Source organism: Diabrotica undecimpunctata, chromosome 2 (assembly GCF_040954645.1).
Source record: "Diabrotica undecimpunctata isolate CICGRU chromosome 2, icDiaUnde3, whole genome shotgun sequence".
Classification (NCBI taxonomy): Eukaryota; Metazoa; Arthropoda; class Insecta; order Coleoptera; family Chrysomelidae; genus Diabrotica; species Diabrotica undecimpunctata.
The window spans coordinates 157,710,774-157,729,879 of NC_092804.1; the positions used below are offsets into that span (position 1 = coordinate 157,710,774).

The window sequence follows — 19,106 nt, forward strand, 5'->3', positions numbered from 1 at the left end:
AACATAATGCTCAGCATAAACAAGTTGTTTCTAATAGTATTATATATTTCATAATTTCAAATATTACATAATTTCATTTATATTGTATATTGTTGTTTTACGTATAGACTTCACATTTTTAAATTTCCCAACGCGTGTAAATTTATTTGGGAAAACTAACTCCTGCTCCTGCTGTTTTTCTTTAAAGTCTTGGCAACACCGCCGCAGCAATCTAACAAAACACTTCCTGCGCTGTTGATCCGCGGTTCGCTTCGAATTCGTCGACTTGTCAGAATCCGAAGCCGCACATGTTTTCTGTTTCTGTGAGGAATCGTGTGGAAGTCGATTGCGCAAACAAAAACGAATTTGACAGTTCGGTGTTGTAGGTGTGTGTGGTGTGTACAAGTTCAAACTTTATATTGTGACAGTATTTTTGACATGAACTGTATGATAAACTGAAGAAGTCTGCAATAAAAGAATCACCTTTGGGTGAGTAGAATATTGTTTTTAGTTCATGTGGTGGAATTCGCCCTGAATTTCCTTAGCAGAGAACAGTGTATCAACCTGACCTTGCCCTTGCAGATGAGAAATGATGAGGATCAAGCTGTGCTGGTCTTTTGTTTGCCGTTTTGAATAGAAAACACAATTCTTTTTTACTTTAATAAAATATCACTCATAAACTCTTATTGCTTTTATTAGTATGATGACTTATTTTGTGATAAACCTTACAACATTATTCTTATTTCCTGTTCTAAATGATTCAATTATGATTCTTTAGTAGGCAAGTCAAACTATAAGATTTTTCCTTGTTCTGTTTATACAGAATAGTCAATATTAACATAAAAGAACCTGTTTTAAAACATTTCTTTTAAAAAATATTAATATGAAGAATTTTATTTATGGTGGAGAATTTCAGAATTAACAAATTAATATTGTTCTGAAGCTATTTTCTTGTGGCATTTTAAAGTAATTGCTATTTAAATGGGAATAAGCCACACTTGAAGGTTAAATTAACAAATTAAGTACAGTAAGCATTATGTTTTAACTGTTCGTTTAATTTTACTCTTTTTGATTTGAACTGAAAAAACAAAATTTTCCTGGCGTTGGTATATTTTTTAATTAGAGATAGAATTAAAGCAATAGTCAATAGAAAACAGCACAAGCAAAGTTGTATCTAATTACTTAAATGTAGCACAACAGGCCTAAAAGGTTCATGGTTAAAATTTCCTACAGCTTTTTTCCATTTTCTTCTGTCCATGGACGTCGTTCTTCATATCTATGATCTTTACTTGTAAATATTCCTTACATGCTTTTAGCCACTTTCTTCGTGCTAGTTCTTGCCCCTTTTTCTCCTAGCCTCTCAACAACTAATCATTTGCATTTGCCATTCTGATTCACCAAGTGACCATTCATCAATCTTTTTTCAATCTACTTCTCCTAAAGATTAACACATTTCGCTTGTAGATATTTAACATATTTTCTCGTTTCTTGTTATTGACCCAGGGGCCGATGCAACAAAGGAGTGTGTTTTTGTGATTTGCAACAAATCTTCTTTCCTCAAGCTGCTTATAAATTTCTTTATTTTCTTCCCATTTATTCGTTCCAACAATACTGTTCATCGTTTAGTTGGGTACACTTGATTGATACCTATACAATTTCTAGATGCAATGTTTTCTGATTGTTAATAATCTTTCTGTTGATCAATCCCGTTTCCTTTCTTTTTGGTTTCTGTGAGCACTGCTACATCAACCTTCATTTCTTCAAGGTTTTTCATTATATCTTCCGTTTTATTTCTTAATCCTTGGACGTTAAATGTTGCCCAAATCATTTTCCTTATCCGTAGCGAGTTTCGTCTTCGTTTGAGTCCGTCCGTTTTCCGAGGCATATTACTAGGATTATTAGCATTTATAGGATTTCTACAAGTATGGGGTGCTGGCCCCATGACTTAACCCCCTCCAGGAGGACCGGGTAATTTTTAATCAAGGCTTTCTTCCTCTAGACTAGTTGTCTTTCAGGACTGTAGAGACTAGTCTTCCCTTAACTCGGTTCTTCCGCTTTCGGGACCATTGGATCACTCGTGCACTCCGAGTCAATCTCGTTTGCTCGGTCCACCGTTGACCTTCGCCTGTAACCCTAGGCAGGAGCCCTTACAGGGTACTATCATCCGGGCCAGATGAACCCTGGTTTTTTCACGAGGTTGTTACTCCTTCCCCATCCTCCTTTATCCGGGCTTGGGACCGGCAACATACCAGCTAGACTACTCAATTCACCTAGCGTCATACAGGTATGGTCATGTGAAAAGAATGGACGACGACAGGCTGCCAAACCAAATTTTAAAATGGACGCCAAGGGAAAGAAGGAAGAGAGGAAGGCCAAAACAATCCTGGCTGGGCGGCATTCAGAAGGCAATGTCGGAAAGAAACCTTCACCCTGGCGAATGGAATGACCGACGTAGCTGGAAACTGGGAACCGGAATACGGAGAACGCTATAAAAAACCGGGAAAAAAAAAATAATAATCTTTCTACATTGATTGGCTTTTTCATCGAATAGTTTAAATATTCCCAGCAATTCCCTTTTGGTTCTTGCATTTAGTACTACATCCTCGGCAACAGCAAGTGCCTAACAAGCAATTAAAATTATTATTGACAATAGATCCTCCTTTCTTAATCCTTTATTAACTTTAAATGAGGCTGTCACACTTCTATTGTATAATTTTGACGAGTATCTTATAGGTGATGTTTTTAAGAAAGTAATGCCCTCGTAATTCTTCCACTATGTTATCCCTCTTTTTTATGCAGTGGAAGTTATTGCCTCTCTTCATACTTACTGCTGGACTGCTTACTGCTTCAAGATGGACATAGGCCTCCCTTAAACTCCTCCATTCTTTACGATTTTGTGCTCTTTGTTTCCAATTATTCGTGATATGCCTGATGTCGTCAGCCCAACGTTTAGGTGGTCTTCCTTTCCTACGTTTGTCTGCTTTTGGCCTCCAATTTGTAATTTTGTCGTCCATCGTAAGTCGTGCATTCTCGATACATGACCTGCCCAGTTCCATTTTAGTTCCGCTATGTGTTCCACAACATTAGCAATACTCGTCCTTCTTCGCACACGGTTTCGTTCGTCTCTGTGCCACACTCAATTTCGAAGCCATAGTCTTGGTTAGGCTCTTGCTCTTTCGGTTGGTAGAAATCTAATTTTTATAGGTCTATAATTTTCTACAAATATAGCATTGTTCCATTCTTTGGGCACCTCTCTTTGCTGCAAGCATAGATTAAACAGTTTCCTTAATTTATTTAATAGCATATCTCCTCCATTTACGACAGATTCTATTACAATTCCATCCTCTCCTGGGGCTTTGTTTATTTTTCATTTTTCTTAATGCTTGTCGAATCTCATCTACCTTTATCTCTGGCATTACTTCGGGACATTGATTATTAATCTTCTTTAAAATGGCTATTTGTATTCATTTTTTATTCTTCTCGTCTACTTCCATATAATTTCTCGTAAAACTCTTCGAAGACCTGTATTAACTCGTCTCTTCGAGATATTATTTCATTTTGCTTGTTTTTTAATTTATGAATTTCGTATTTCGCATTCGTTAGTTTTCTTTATAGAACTTATTATCGGTTTTAAATTTCCTTAAATCTCTCCTGATTGCCTTCGATGTCTATCTGACTGTCTCTAATATCTAATATGTCTATATCTAATACTCTATTATTTCTGTATTCTTGGATGTTGAATATTCGTTTTTATTTTCTTCGCTTGGGTTTTTTCAAATCTTTGTATCTTGCCTTATTTCTATAACCTAGACTTTTTTAAAACCAATTTATCTGCCCTTTGAACCTAGTCAAGTCTGGATTTAATTTTCCATTCCAATTGGATATTATCTAGATTTTCAATCTGAAGTAACTTGTCATATCGGTCTGAAAATTCTCAGCAACCATTTATTCTTGAGTTTACCTTTATCAGTTTTTATATGACATTTGGGATACATTTTATAGTTTCGTAATTACTACAATGTGATCAGAATCAGCATCTGACCCTCTGTAACTTCTAACATCTGGTATTTTTTTGCGGGACTATAGCCAAAAAAGAGATATTTTGGTAATAAAAATTCTAATATCGTCGGGTTCCAACTCCAGAATCCTGAGTTTAATACGTTGAGTGAGTTCACGCTCTTACCACTACGCCCCCGATTCAGTTAACATCCCGTACAAGTCTTGCATGCTTGCTTTTTACCAGTGTTGGATCAATTTTCTGTCGATTCATGTTTTGTTGTAAATCGCGATCGAATTATATGTAAATTCAATCTTACCATAAAATTCCTGTTTTGTATCCTGATCTATATTTGCTGATAAAGGATACACGTTTATTTAGCATAATTTTCTTATCTATTAGTCCTAACCAGCAGAACCTTTAAAGATATGGGCTTGAACTCAAACTCAGGAACCTTGCATTCGATCACTCATTACAAAACTGGTTCCCAGCATTCTATCTTCTCGCCATCTAATGAAAAAGCCCTTAACTGCCTATCATTGTTATAATATAGTAAAACCTTTGTAAGTGACAACTCCGATAAAGTTACTACCTGTATATAACGACCGAAATGCAAGAAACAACATGCTATTTACTATCGACAATATGCAGATTGAAAATGTGGAAAACTTTACTTGTCTTGGAAGTGCCATAACAGAAAACGGAGGTACAGAAGACGATATTTGTATGAGGATACGAAAAGCCCAACAAGCTTTCAGCACGCTCAACCCTGTTTGGAGATCTGGCGAGTATACTACAAGGACAAAGATCTGAATATTCCGATCAAATGTCATGTCTGTTCTACTCTACGGATGTGAAACCTGGAAAGTGACAAACACCCTCACAGACAAACTGCAGGTCTTTGTTAACAAATGTCTACGAAGAATTGTTCGTATATTCTGGCCTAACACCATCAGAAACGAAGATCTGCTACACCTGACCGAACAAAAGAGGGTAGAAAATGAAATTAAGTCCAGAAAGTGGGGTTGATCGGTCACACGCTCCGAAAAAATAGTTCCAGTATCGTATTATTTATTTATTTTTATTTATCGTATGGCATACAATAAGAACACATATTTAAAAAGCAATATAAAACATTACATGGAGTATTACAAACGAACATCTTCTATGTTTTATATATTTTTTAATCAAGACTTTTTGCACTTTAAATGGCCATTTAGTAGTTGGAGCTAAAACTAATCCGTTTTCTTGGCTATTATAGTTTAAAATTTTGTTTTCAATCGATTGGTTATTATTATACAAAATTTCGGATTTTTATTATCCCGTAAAATATACCGAATGAACCAAAGGGAAAAACACTTCTAACATATTAGTTCAATTTTAACTACGGTCAATTATTCAGTAATTTTGTGTTTGCTAAGTTTTAACTTTTTTGTATATTAAAGTTAAAAGGGAGAGTCGTAAATTTGGTGTATCCACTACTGTATGACAAAGTCGAATAAGGGTGACGTTTGAGGTATCCCAATTAAAGAGTTTAATTAAAAATCCCTGAATTTGAGACTTACTAGGTCAGAATAACACATTAACAGGGACTGTTTGTATTTACATCCAATGTTTTATTAATATAGTCTGGCGAAATGGTTAAAGTACAGTTATTTTACAATAAATGTCCAATAACACTGTTTTAAACGAATATGGTATTTACCTAAATAATAAATAAATTTCGAAAAAACGAAAAAAAAAAATCGCAATAAATTATTAAAGAAAACTATTTACTAGTACCCATTTTTTACTCGCAATGTTTTCTAACTCTATCGATTCAATAAATTAGAGGAGTTTTCTCTAAAAACTGTAAAACTAAAAAAAAAACAAACATACAGTAGCGAAAGAAGATAAGTTCCTAAGTATTATAATGTTTTTACTGCATTCTTATCTATATTAAACCCTATTATTAACTTAGGGGAAGACAGATTTTTTCATTTCAATTTGAAAGTGTTAAACTTGTTCACCTAAGAAGATATACGAGTACTACATTTTTAAAGTATACGGGTACTATACAGATTTGTATTACAATATTTTTATTTCAAGCATATTTATAAAACAATTCTATATTTTTATGTACATTATATAGAAATATTTTATAAGTGTGCTTGAAATAAAGATATTGTGTTGAAAATCTCCAATTACATTTATTTTATCTGTACTTTAGAAACATATCGTGAATCAATCATCTTATCCAAGAACGCGCCTATGTTTGTCAATAACAATATGTAGAAACTTAATTCTATTGTCTTCGGATCTTTCACATGATGATTAAAATAAATACAGAGAGTTTGAGTCGAATTACAATATAAATATTTATAGAAACTTAATAAAATATTTTATAATTCTCTCTTAATATCATGTCAAGTAAAGGGTGTTTTTTTTTAAAGTATAGAAATTTATGTTGGCAATACTTTTTTAACTGGCGGCCATTTTGACAACTATCAAGTGATTTATGTTTAGTTTGGTTTGGCATTTCAGCATGAGTAGACTGACGCCTGAACAACGCTTCCAAATTGTGCAAATTTATTTTGTCCATCAGAGTAATTAATACGATTAATCATAGAACGTTTTCGCACCACATTTACTCTAAATGATAATACGCATCCACGGAGACGTAGTACAGTGCGTACAGAAGAAGTTAATGAAGTTAATACAGAAAGTGCTAATGTAGAGTGTAGCATAGAGGAAGACCCGAATCAGTCTATCCGCCATCGTACACAGCAGTTGGATCCATCCACTTTATGGAAGATTTTACGAGAAGATCTTGGTTTGCATGCTTACCATGCTTACAAAATCCAACTCGTGCAAGAATTAAAGCTAGACGATCACCTAGCAAGGCGTAGATTCTGTGAATGGGTCCAAAACAAGATTGCCGTTGATCTTGATTTTCATAAGCGAATTTTGTTTAGCGATGAAGCTCACTTTGGGTTGAATGGCTATGTCAACAAACAAAACTGAAGTATTTGGAGTGAAGATTATCCTCAAGTGTATGTTGAGACTGTCGCTGGCCTGAACCCTCGGGACTGGGGGAAGGTGATCCAGTTGCACTATCCATTGCTGAAATGGACCTGAGCAGGTAAGGGTCACGGTCCGTGACATATAGGTCGTGTATCCTCACAAGCTAGAGGGAAAATACCTTTTTAAATAAATGTTTAGTAAAACTAAGAATCTGCAAATAAAGTGTCAATTAGTCTTAGAACTAAGAATATGTAAGAGAAAGGTATTTCGTCCAAAATGTGATAAAAGTATTCGTCAGGGTGACTTCTGGACGAATCAACAAACACATGTAACGAAATATCAACACAAAGCAAATTATTGGAAATTTTCGACTATCCAAAATTTCCTATGTCGATGAGACCTAAAATGTAGAAAAATATTCTATATTTTCTATAACCATATGTAGAAAGTTATTTTGTATCCGAAAATATTTCGAAGTCTCTAAAGGAAAAGTTTTTCAAAAATTTGTCAGAAATTATCCTGAAAGTCGCTGAAAGAAATATAAAAATATTATAAAATTCTTCTAAGTTCCGTTCAGGAACTTAGAGAATCTGAAAGAGAAATAATTTTACAAAATTATCCTAACTCTAAATTCGTCGAAAAATACCAAATAAATAAATATAAAAAATTATTTTAAGTTCGTTTATGAAGTTAGAAAAAATCTGAAAGAGAAATTAAAATAACAATAATTTACAAAATTATGCCAAGTTAAAATTCCCTGAAAATATCGAATAAATCAAATAAGAAACTATTCAAAGTTCGTTTAAGAACTCTTATTAAATCAGAAATAAATATCTTACCAAAATTTCTTCTAAGTCGAAAATACCCTGAAAATAGAAGAAAAATATGAAATCGTACTAAGTCGAAAATACGATTTAAGTCGAAAAAGCTGAAATAAATACAATTTAAATATAAATTAGATTAAGTCTCGCTAGAGAACTTAGAAACATCCTGAAATAAAAGGATAGCGGTTAGGTCCAATAAAAAGCAGAGTTTCTGAAAACTAAATCAACCAGAAGGTCTCTAATGCCAAGAAGGCTGGTTCTGCGGAGCCCTGTCCAGACCAGAACGAATTTTTGACCGTCGTGCACCTATACTTATATGATATTAAGTAGGTCAAGACTCTATTACATCCAGAAAAACTGACTCTTTGGTGTGCTTTGTGGGCTGGTGGAATCATTGGTCCGTACTTCTTCAAAAACAGTGCTGGTCAGAACGTTACAGTCAATGGTGACCAATATAGAACCATGATTACTAAATTTTTTATTCCTCATTTGAACAACTACGATGTGTATGAGCTGTGGTTTTAAGAAGACGGCGCAACATGTCACACAGCTCGTTTTGACACTTGATTTATTAAAGGAAACGTTTGGTAACCGCATAGTTTGACGTTTCGGACCGTGAATTGTCTATTTTATGTGGGGATATGTGAAGGTGCTAGTCTACACCGATAAGCACAAAACAATTGACCACTTGGAGAACAACATTCGCCGCGTTATTGCCAATATACGGCGACAAATATTGGTAAAAGTGATCGAAAATTGGAACTCCAGATTAGACTACGTCAGAGCCAGCTACGACGGTCATATGCCAGAAATCATATTTAAATTATAATGCCAAAAGATTATCTTTTGAATAAAGTAAATTTCGTGTCAATTTAAAAACTCGTCTTTGTTTTATTCTAATTCAAAGTTCTATACCTCTAAAAAAACACCTGTTATAATGTAGAATATTCTCCTTATACAATTCTACATAGAATTTCTGCGTATCATATCACTTAATCTTAAAACAACTAAAATTTTGTCAAACTGACCAACCTTATCAATGTCTCGTTTAGAATTAGACATGTCGAAGCTGTGGAAATTAGCAGAGGCTGTTCTTTGCTGCTCAAAATTCAAGTTAAATTTGGTTACTGGAAAAGGGTGCCACTATAGTATGCGGTCTACTCCGAAGATGCGGTCTACCTGTGCACATAGCTCTATTATAATGTGCGGTCTAGCGATCGCAATCTGACAATTCCTGAAGGATTTGCTCAAAATAATGAAATGCAAGGAAACTTTTTTAGAAAAAAATATTTATTTACAAGTAATAGATAAACATTTGGAAAAAAATAAATATAAAATGAAAGGGGGAAAAGGGTGAAAGATATGTAACCTAATTATTTACAAAACGATATAGCCAAATTATTATTAAAGAAAAAAATTCATACTCCTTAATTTAAGAGAGAAAAGCGGTCAATAATACTAGCTCAAAAAAGTCATACAGATACGCTAACCAAGAATTTAAAAAATACCCAATATATAAATGATAAGATATGATATATTATAAAATAATCTAGGTAGAAGATATTTTCTTGTGACGTTGTCATCTCTCGTATCGCTACCATATTAATCTCTAACTGGATTGGCGATACTTCTTAAGTAAATACATCTTAACTTGTTGGAATTGTGATGTATCTATTTATTGGTTACTTAATTACAACAGAATAGCGTATCGATGACATTAATTATTTATATTAGTTCGTGTTCACATTATGAATACCGACTAGACAAAAATGCGAGTAATGAATAAATAACCGACTACCCCCCTTACTGGTCTATTTACGGTTACTTAAGACATTGGTTATTTTGTTTGTATAACATCTGTATGGTGTTTGTATACTACTATGTTGTCACAAATGACCAATTATTAGTTATTTTCTGACCTAACTTAATAAACAGCAAATACTTAAATCTAAGGGCTTACCCTATGGTTTATCTTATTTTATCAACTAATGCACTACAACTAACATACAATAACATCACAGCACTATGCTCTGCTTTTTACACTAAAATGTTACACGTGTCCCTCTTCTCTTTAGTCTTCTCTTTAGTTCATTGTTGTCAAGAAGCTGGATTGCCTCGACTTGATTGCTTCGGCAAAGTTTCCATACCCAGGCTCTGGTGGAGGTTGCTGTTACGGATATACTAAGGAGCATCAACAATCTTCTTCAGTACTTTGTTTTGAAATCTCCGTATAATATGTAGATTACTAGCTTTGATACGGCATCAGAGTTGGCACCCATATTCCTATACTGGCCTCAGTACTTGCTTGTAAATGAATAATTTATTATGAATGGATAATGTTGAATTTTTTCCAATCAGATAATACAATTTCTTATATCTAATATCAAGCTCCCCTCTTTTGTTTTTGACATAAACTTTCCAGCGCAGCTTCGCGTCTAGGGTAATGCCCAAGTATTTTGCTGATGTTGCATAAAGCCGCGTTTACACGATGACAATTGGCGAGACAAATTGTCATTGGACAATTGTCATCACGTGGTTGCGGATTGTCGGAGGCAAGTCCAGTTGAACGAGAAGATGTTTATACGGGGCCAACTATTGCCATGGCAGTAGACAGCTAAAAGATGGCCGACTGCTCGTCATCTGTATTGTCCGGTGAGGGAACTGGCAAAAAACAAGACAGCACTACTGGCCTACACCGTTCACACGGCGCCAATTGTCGCGACAATTGAGATTTCGAGTGGTGGGGGGCTCACTGGGCGCAGCTCATTGTCTTCAGTCTACTCCCGGAGACAACTGAATTTTGGGCCAATTGTGTGGGCAGTTGGCAAGGCAATTGGTCTGAAGTGTCTGAATAATTTCATGCCAGTCAGTTGTCTTCTGACAATTGTCTCGCCAGTTGTCATCGTGTAAACGCGGCTTAAGGAACTTGGTATCATTTGTTCTAACGGGGAAATTTTCCATTTTTTTATTTGTAAATGTAATGTGTGCAGATTTAATCTCATTTAATTTTATTCGCCATTTTCTGGTCTAGGTATTGTATTTATTGATAGTTCCAACTTATTAGTCGCTAGTATGGCTATCGTATAGCTATATATATATATATATATATATATATATATATATATATATATATATATATATATATATATATATATATATATATATGGCTAGTATCATTCGCGAAGGTGGCAATAGTGTTCTGGAATGTCACACGTATACAATAGGTACAGGACCGGACCTAATACACTCCCTTGCGGCAAGCCAGCTTTGATCTCCCTTAAATCGGTGTACACTACTTCTTGTTTTACTCTGAAATATCTATTCGCAATGTATGATTCTAAGATTTCTGAATACTGTTTAAGCATAAACGTTCTTAGTTTATAGTTTAAACCGTCATGCCAGACTTTATCAAACGCATATGCTACGTCCAAGAAGATTGTAGACTAGACTTTCTTTTCTTCTGTTTTTTTTTTATTATATTCGTTATTCTGTGAACTTAATTCTATAGTGGAATGTTTTTTTTTTTGAAAACCAAATTGATAATTTGGTATAAGATTTTTACTTTCTATTTTTGGTTTTAATCTTTTCAATAGAAGTTTTTCAAATAGTTTTGACATCACCGGAAGGAGTAATATTGGTCGATAGGATGTCACTTCATTAGATTTACCTGGTTTGGCAATCATAATGACTTCGGCTACTTTCCAGAGTCTGGAAACATATCTCAATCTAAAAGCAGCATTTATGCATTTATTAGGTGTGTCAGCTTAACTATGGCTTTTCTTGGTAGATTTTTAATAGTTCTCCTGTTATGAGATCATATCCTGGAGCTTTCTTATAATTTATATTCTCTTTTATCTCTGTTGGTACTTCTCTAAATGATGTCAACGTTATTCTTTCTTCCGTTTGGAATGGTTCTTCTCATCTCAACTCTTTACCATTATTATCGTTGGATTTGAACGTGCTTTCTAAATGATCTGCAAATCGTTCTGCTCTCTGTTCGTTACTTCAAGCCCAGTTGCCGTTCTCCAACTTGATAGGAGGAGAATGAATAATTGGTCTCTTCATTCTTTTTTTTGCCTTCCATAACGAATAATCTGTGTTCTGGTCAACTGTTAAATTACTTAAAAAGGAATCAATTGTTGAACTTTTTATATTTTGTATCTCCCTTTTTAGTTTCTCTGTAGCAGTATTTAGCCTAGTTTTGTCTCGTGGAGCTCATTGGTTAGGGCAAATTGGCTATATTGATTATTAGAGCAAATAATGTTTATACAAAGGTACTGAGTATACAAGGCTAACTTAAAGTGTAGCGAAAGTATTCTGAAACAAGACACACATTTTAACAATATATACGTGCGCTCTAGTTTCTAATTGTATTAATTAAAGGGGGTAAACAATTTACGTAATTTATAATAAGTTTTCTTTTGAGATTATTTTGTAATCTTTAATATTTTAGTATCTTACCACGTAGTTACTTGTCTGGTGTCCCTAAAAATGCGAGAAACAGGTCCTCTTCATCTTTCCGTAGAATCCTCCAACAGTAGTCGTCCAAATGAGACTGGACAATTTGATGATTTGATGTGGTACTCCTCTTATTTTATTTGATTCGTATCCTCGCATCTAACCAGGATCTGTGTAGTGTCTTTGGTAGTTCACCGGCCGATGTTCGAATAACAGTCGATTTAGGTTTGCATAAACAGGCCATTCATCAGAATGGATGACGGAACCTGCTGCAATTTACCGATTTATTTATGAAAGAATTACTTATGAAACGAATGAGTTTGTAATACCATTAAGTTTGAAAATTATATTAAATGAGTAAATAAATTCGAATCCTTCGAAACCCAATATCTTGCATCGCACCTTAAGCTATGCTTCCTTTGCCTTTGGGTTGTTTCTTCTTATTTGTTTGAATATTTCTTTGTGTGAAGTTTATTTTATTATTTTTTAAATAGAGTTTGAAATATTCTTGTAATCAAGTATTTGTCCTGTAGTAAATTACTAATTGATGAACGAACAAACTGATAAAATCAGTATTCACAATATATAATTATAAAATAATGTTATCTGTTTTCAATCCCAAACAGTACCAGTCGCTTGGATATTAGAAAACGACATAATTATTTAAATAATTTAAAGACATTTCCCAATTTTCATCGGCGAATTTTCATGACAAAAGAAAACGTGATTTATTCTGACAGGTTTATTCCAGGATAGAAAGTTATTTGTATTTTCGGTTAAAAAATCAAGAGACATCCATAAATAACATAATAAAACAAGTTTGATAGCATCACGCTTTGTTGAGGCTTGTCACGAACGAAAAGTTTTTTTGTCGGTGTTGTGGCTTCGTTAGGAAAAAAGATTGCTGTATTTGTTTGAATAATTTAAGTGATATAAATGTAGGTCTTGCTGTTAGCATTTTAGTCTATCTATGAAACGGGTCGTTAGGTTTTCCTAATTTAGTATGAATATTTCTAAAAATGCGTGCGCCCCCTGATTGATAAACATGATATAAAACTCGTAGGAGATTGGTAGTTTTGATTGTTTCATAGCTTTAGTATGTACCGTGGATGATGTAAACTCATAGCTAGTTAAGAATTAGCGACTGAGCTCAAGGACAATCGTCGTTATAATATTCGTGTAAATTTTTCGTTTTCTATACCCTTTGGAAATGCATTTCACAAAATGCAATTTTCATTTTAACACCACGAATTTTGTTCACAAATTTTCGTGATACCTTCCGAATCGAATGCAACAGTCGCATAGCGATTCACCTTGCTGCGGAAAACTGGTAGGTTTAATGCTTTTTAGTGATTTATTGCCTAGCCTATTGTTATTATAGTGGTCAAAATTGATTTAATTTGTAAACAAAAGAAAGTTAGTTTGTATCTTTTAATAGTTTTTAATAGTTTTACTTAATAAAAAGATGTAACTAACAAAACACTAACGTTTGCTTTAGTTCTAGGCAACTCAAGATTCTGTATTGTGTTTTAAAATCTAATTCTTCCTACGATAGTATTAATATCGTATAGTTAATTCATATAGTAAAAAATTAAGTATTTAAAAAATAGAGTGTGGGTAATAAATATTTTTTTTTACTTTTTTCTTACTAACCGCTACTGTGAAGTCTTCGCTTGTAATATTTTTTAATGGTCATCAAGGACGAGCTAAAACAAGAATTTTCTGTCAACTAAATTTTTATTCCGAATATTTTATTAACTCCCATGACAGCAAACAGTTTATATTCTCATTTAATCACGAAAATGTATTTAGCTGTCACTAAAAACAACACGCTAAAAATGTAAATTGCTGAATATGCGTTATTTAGAAATAATAGCCTAAATTAGTATAAAAATTGTAGAATATAGAAATTGTACAAATGTAAATTCTATAAGAGAAATACTCGTTCATAATTGTTTATTTAGGTGCTGGTATTATTTTTATACGAAAATAAGTTATATGTAAAATGTATCAATTATTATCAATATTGTGTGTGTATGCAATCAAATTACGGTATAGTTTGTTTCACGAAAAATGGTTGAGTGCTTAATGGTTACCTGAGTTGATCCTATTGTGTATACAAGAGTCTCTCAATAAACTACCGAAGTACACAGGGTCGCACTTCAGAAAGTTTGTTATTTAATATATTTCATTGGTAGCTGTGTAATACACGATTATAAAAATTTATTAAATTATTTCATATGGTATTTTCAGGTTGTTCAAGTGAATATACTTAATAATTGAGCAATTTTTAACATGAAGAAAGTAGTTTTTTTGTTCTACGTGAATAATTGTAGTATATGGATCTAAATTCAGAAAGGTACTTTCCTTCACACTTTTTACAGTAAAAAACTGGCGGGTTTAAAAGTTTTTGTTCTTCCTAATTGGATATCGTTAAAAATGTACAGTAATAATAGTTCTATTTACAGTATATACATACAAACAAATACATAATGTACAAAAAATAGATGAATTGAAAAAAAAATATAGAAAAATATATACAAGTTAATATTTACAAAAAAAAAATACCCAAAATAACCAAAATATATTTATGAATTCCTAAATATCTAATTTTGTTTCGCTGTCGGTATCCTCTTCAAGATTAATAACAATTGGTTTAATTATGTGATTCAAAGTAACATATGAATTTTCTACGTTTATTACATGGCGTACTGAATTTTTCCAACTTTCTGGGGAGATATCATCAACACATTTCCTTATTAATTCGACTACACTACCACTTAAAGTCGGAGAAATATTTTGTGACCTAACATTTGACTTTAGTTGGTGCCACATATGCTCTATGGGATTAAATAAATAATAGTAGGGCGGAAGCCGTAACACTGTATGTCCCATGTCCTCGGCCAATGCGTCACAAACATATACTTTTTTAATAGAAAATGATTTTAACAGTTCTAACAGTTCATTTTTTAAATAACTTTCTTCAAAATATGTATCGTTTTCTAACAGGTAGTTTTGAATTTTAATTTTCGTGTTATTTGCACTTGGAGACCTATGTAATTGACGACTGTGGTAACTTGCATTGTCCATTACTATCACACTATTTTGAGGAAGGTTAGGTATAAGACAATTCTTAAACCATTGCTCAAAAAGCTCTGCCGCTGTATCCTCATGGTAGTCCACGCAGGAGTCTTTAATGTTCTTTGCAGAAAGCCATAAGGCATTTGGGACCCAACCATTTTCTGATCCTGCATGTAAAATTGTTATTCTTTTCCCTTTGTTTGATGGAGCTTTTGTTTGACACCTGTTGGAAGAATCGGACCAACCTTTGGATGGTGTTTCATGAGTGTCAAACCATGTCTCGTCCAGATAAATTATTGGTCGATCTTCTGTACGGTACTTTCTTATGGAAGTTATATATTCAGTACGCCACTTTTGTAAACGATGGGACTCCATAAGCACTTGCCTGTTGTCAATTGTACGATATCTGAAGCCCATTTTAGACAAAATCCTCCAAAGACTAATGCGGCTACAGTTTATTTGTTTATCCTCATTAGTAAGCCGTTGTTTTAAAGCATCTAATGTAGGTATCCGTTGCTCTTCGTACATTGTGTAAATTTTTCGTCTTATTAAGTCCTTATCACTTTCGTCAATACATTTGGTAGAACCGGCATCCTTACGCTTCCTTCTTGACTTAATGGGATTTGATGTAATTCTTTTCACTGTGGTTAGAGGTATTTTCGTTAAATCAGATATTTCACTGGCAGCAGTATTAGCAGTAAGTCCTCTTGTAAGTAAAGAACTATATATTGTTTTTACGATTTCTCTAGCGTCAGCAGATAAATGCTTTTTCTTTGCTGGAACACTGGAAGAAGCACCATCAATGTTTTTCTAAGGATGCCACATAATGCTGTTTTATAGGTATAAATAGGTATAACACTGGTAACACTTGTAACACTTTCAACTAAATGTTACCAAATTTATATTTAAAAATTTCTCGTCGGTTTTATATACTTTTACAAATTATACAGAATAGAGGGAATCTGTATAATTATTCCAGGAAATACTTAACGATCAACAAATTTGTGATCATTAAAAGATCAACCATTGATAGTGAAACTCACTGTTAAAATGTTTACAACTTTATGAAATAAAATGTATTCTAATCGTTTTTATAATTTTATACGATTTTTTAATCTTTTTATATTACCAGGAATTTATTATACAAACAAGATAACGACACTCCACAGTAGCTTCAATTTTACCTGAATACTTACCTGCTCAACTAATGTTGACTAAGCTCGGGTACTTGCGGTCGGGTTTTATTGCAATCATTTAGCACTCAACCATTTTTCGTGAAATAAACTTTACCTGTGATGTTGAAATAATACTTCTGCTTCTTCCACAGTGCACTGGGGGAACTCAGGGGGGCAGAATCTTCTTAAAGTTGCGTAGTTAAGTTTACACAAAAACTGGTGTTTATCGCGCTGATCTTTAGAATACTGTGACTGAGGTGCGTGTCGTCTCGTAGCTTCGCTTCCCTTAACTTAAGTCTCATAGGGGCGTTGTGTACAGGGCCGTATCATGGTTACGTATATAAGACATACACACACGTCAATTAAAGAATAAAATATAAAATAAAATAATAAGAAATACTTAATAAAAAATAAGAATATGTGTGGAGGGACGTAAGAAACCGAATATATTTTTTGAAAATCACTTAAAATTTCAACTTTATTAAATATCGTGTTTCAAGTTGCATTCAATATGTATATGTAGAATTAACTCTCTGTCACTTATCCATCAAATTATAAATTTTGTTTGGAGACGTTTGCTATCCTCAACATTTATGCAGAATGAAGATTATCTTATACACAAACTTGCGAGATTTGTGGAATTTTTGGTGACACGTCGTTTTTGGATATTTATCACTGAGCAGCTAGGTGTATTGGCAAATATGTAAATGCAGTTTCCTTTTTTTGTGTTATATTTATTTTAGCAACTAATAAACCAAAAATACATGGTGTTATATTGAAGTTTTTAGTGAAAGCTAATGTTAAGATCAAACACCTAGGTGTTCGTATAGTTTTTAGAAAAATTTTACTATCAGAACAGAAAAAAAATTTCTGGTTACTAATACTGAAAGAAGAAGTCGGCAATAAGAACATACCGACGGTAATGGGATAATAGAAGGAGACAAATTATCTACTATTAACTACATAAGCTGATGAGCTAATCAATCTGAGATCACGCGCAGAATTTCAACTTAATAATATGGCTAATTGCCTACAAAATCGAGGCCAAGTAAGTCAACTGTCAAATTGGCTGTGACATTTTGACAGATAACAGTTAACGATTTCTTAATTCGAAATCAAAACGTCAAAAGAAATGTGAAACGTACTTTTCATTACAATCAATTGTTAATTTTAGAACCTCAGCATACCTAAGCTTTGAATTTTGGGTTAATTGTAAATTATCAATTTTTAGATAAACGTTAGTAACATATCAATCAAAAACCAGATAGTATTCTTGAAATATTACAAATTAATTGCTTAAAATTGAACGTACCTTTAGAAAGTCAACAATGATGTGTGTCCCTCTCTTCATTATTATAGACTTTTTCCGCTTCCGCAATATGCCATGAAACTTTAGTTAAAATTGAAGTTGCCGCTACGCCTGTAGCTTTTGTTATTGCCTTATAACTTCAGACATAAAAACCATACACGCAGGACCCAATTTCGTACATAACTTTGCCGACACGACCATAACTTTCAATGGTAAAATTCAATTTTACAGCCGTATTTCCTTTTCCACCTAGTTTCCGCACAAGTGATTCTTCACGTTGCACATTTTCCGAGTTTTCATTTCCCCAGGTGGTTGAATGGCTGTTACACGGACATAATCCCTAATTTTTCAAAAGTAGGTCGGAACAGGTACTGGCAACACATGTTAAATAAGCTCTGTGAGTGGTTAGTTCTTTGTAGGGTATGAACAAATGCTTTAAAAAATAGAACTATACGAAAACTATTACAGTAAAACTTTATTGTCTTGCTGTTAAACAATGTTTAAGCTAGCTAAATGGATTATGGATTGTCACATCTCCATGTAATTGTAAAAATTAGATAGAAAAATTAAATAAGTGTAGCGTTTTGTTTTCACTGGAGATAAAAAAGACTTTGATACAGTCGAGCTGTAAGGACAACTACATCAAACAAGCTGTAGATAAAGTGGTCATATAACAAGTAAATTCTATCTATCTATATAAGGATTTTTACAGCTGTCGCCGCCTTCCTTCTTTCAGCCAACGTCTTCAGTCGTTTCTGTTTTGCCATTCTCCATATCTAAGGTCTCGTCTTTCCATGGCCTCGTCAACTTCATCCCTCCATGATCGTCGGGGTCTACCTCTTTTCCTCCTTCGTATTGGGCTCCAATCCGAAATCTTTGCTATCCACCTTGTATGATCTGTTCTTCTCATATGTCCATACCAAATTAAACGTTATTCTTCGATGTAGCTGAGTATGTCTTGTTCTACTGCCATTCTTCGTTTTATCTCCTCATTTCTGATGCGATCCATTTTTGTCACTCTGCAGCTTCTTCTCATGAACTCCATTTCAGTTGCTGTGATTTTGGACCTGCTTCGTTTATTTATTACCCAATTCTCCGCTCCATAGATCATTATACTGCGTACCAAGGTGTTATAAATTCTCTTCTTTGTGTTTCTGGTAATCTGTCTATCCCACAGTACCCCGTTCATTTGTTTAATACATGCTAGTGTAATGTGCTAATCTGCTGGTTATCTCTTGCTCGGTGGTTCCATTTTTTGAGAGTATGAATCCTAAATATTT

General features: G+C 33.6%; 1 protein-coding gene across 1 annotated transcript in view; it reads left to right on the forward strand.

Moving 5' to 3' along the window:
* Positions 1-257: 257 nt before the first annotated feature.
* The window catches only part of Gdap2 (ganglioside induced differentiation associated protein 2), a 269,331-nt gene continuing 250,482 nt past the window's right edge, over positions 258-19,106 (forward strand). The window contains exon 1 of the mRNA XM_072523847.1: positions 258-468. The gene's annotated coding sequence lies outside the window, so the exon portion shown is untranslated. The remainder of the gene's footprint in view (positions 469-19,106) is intronic.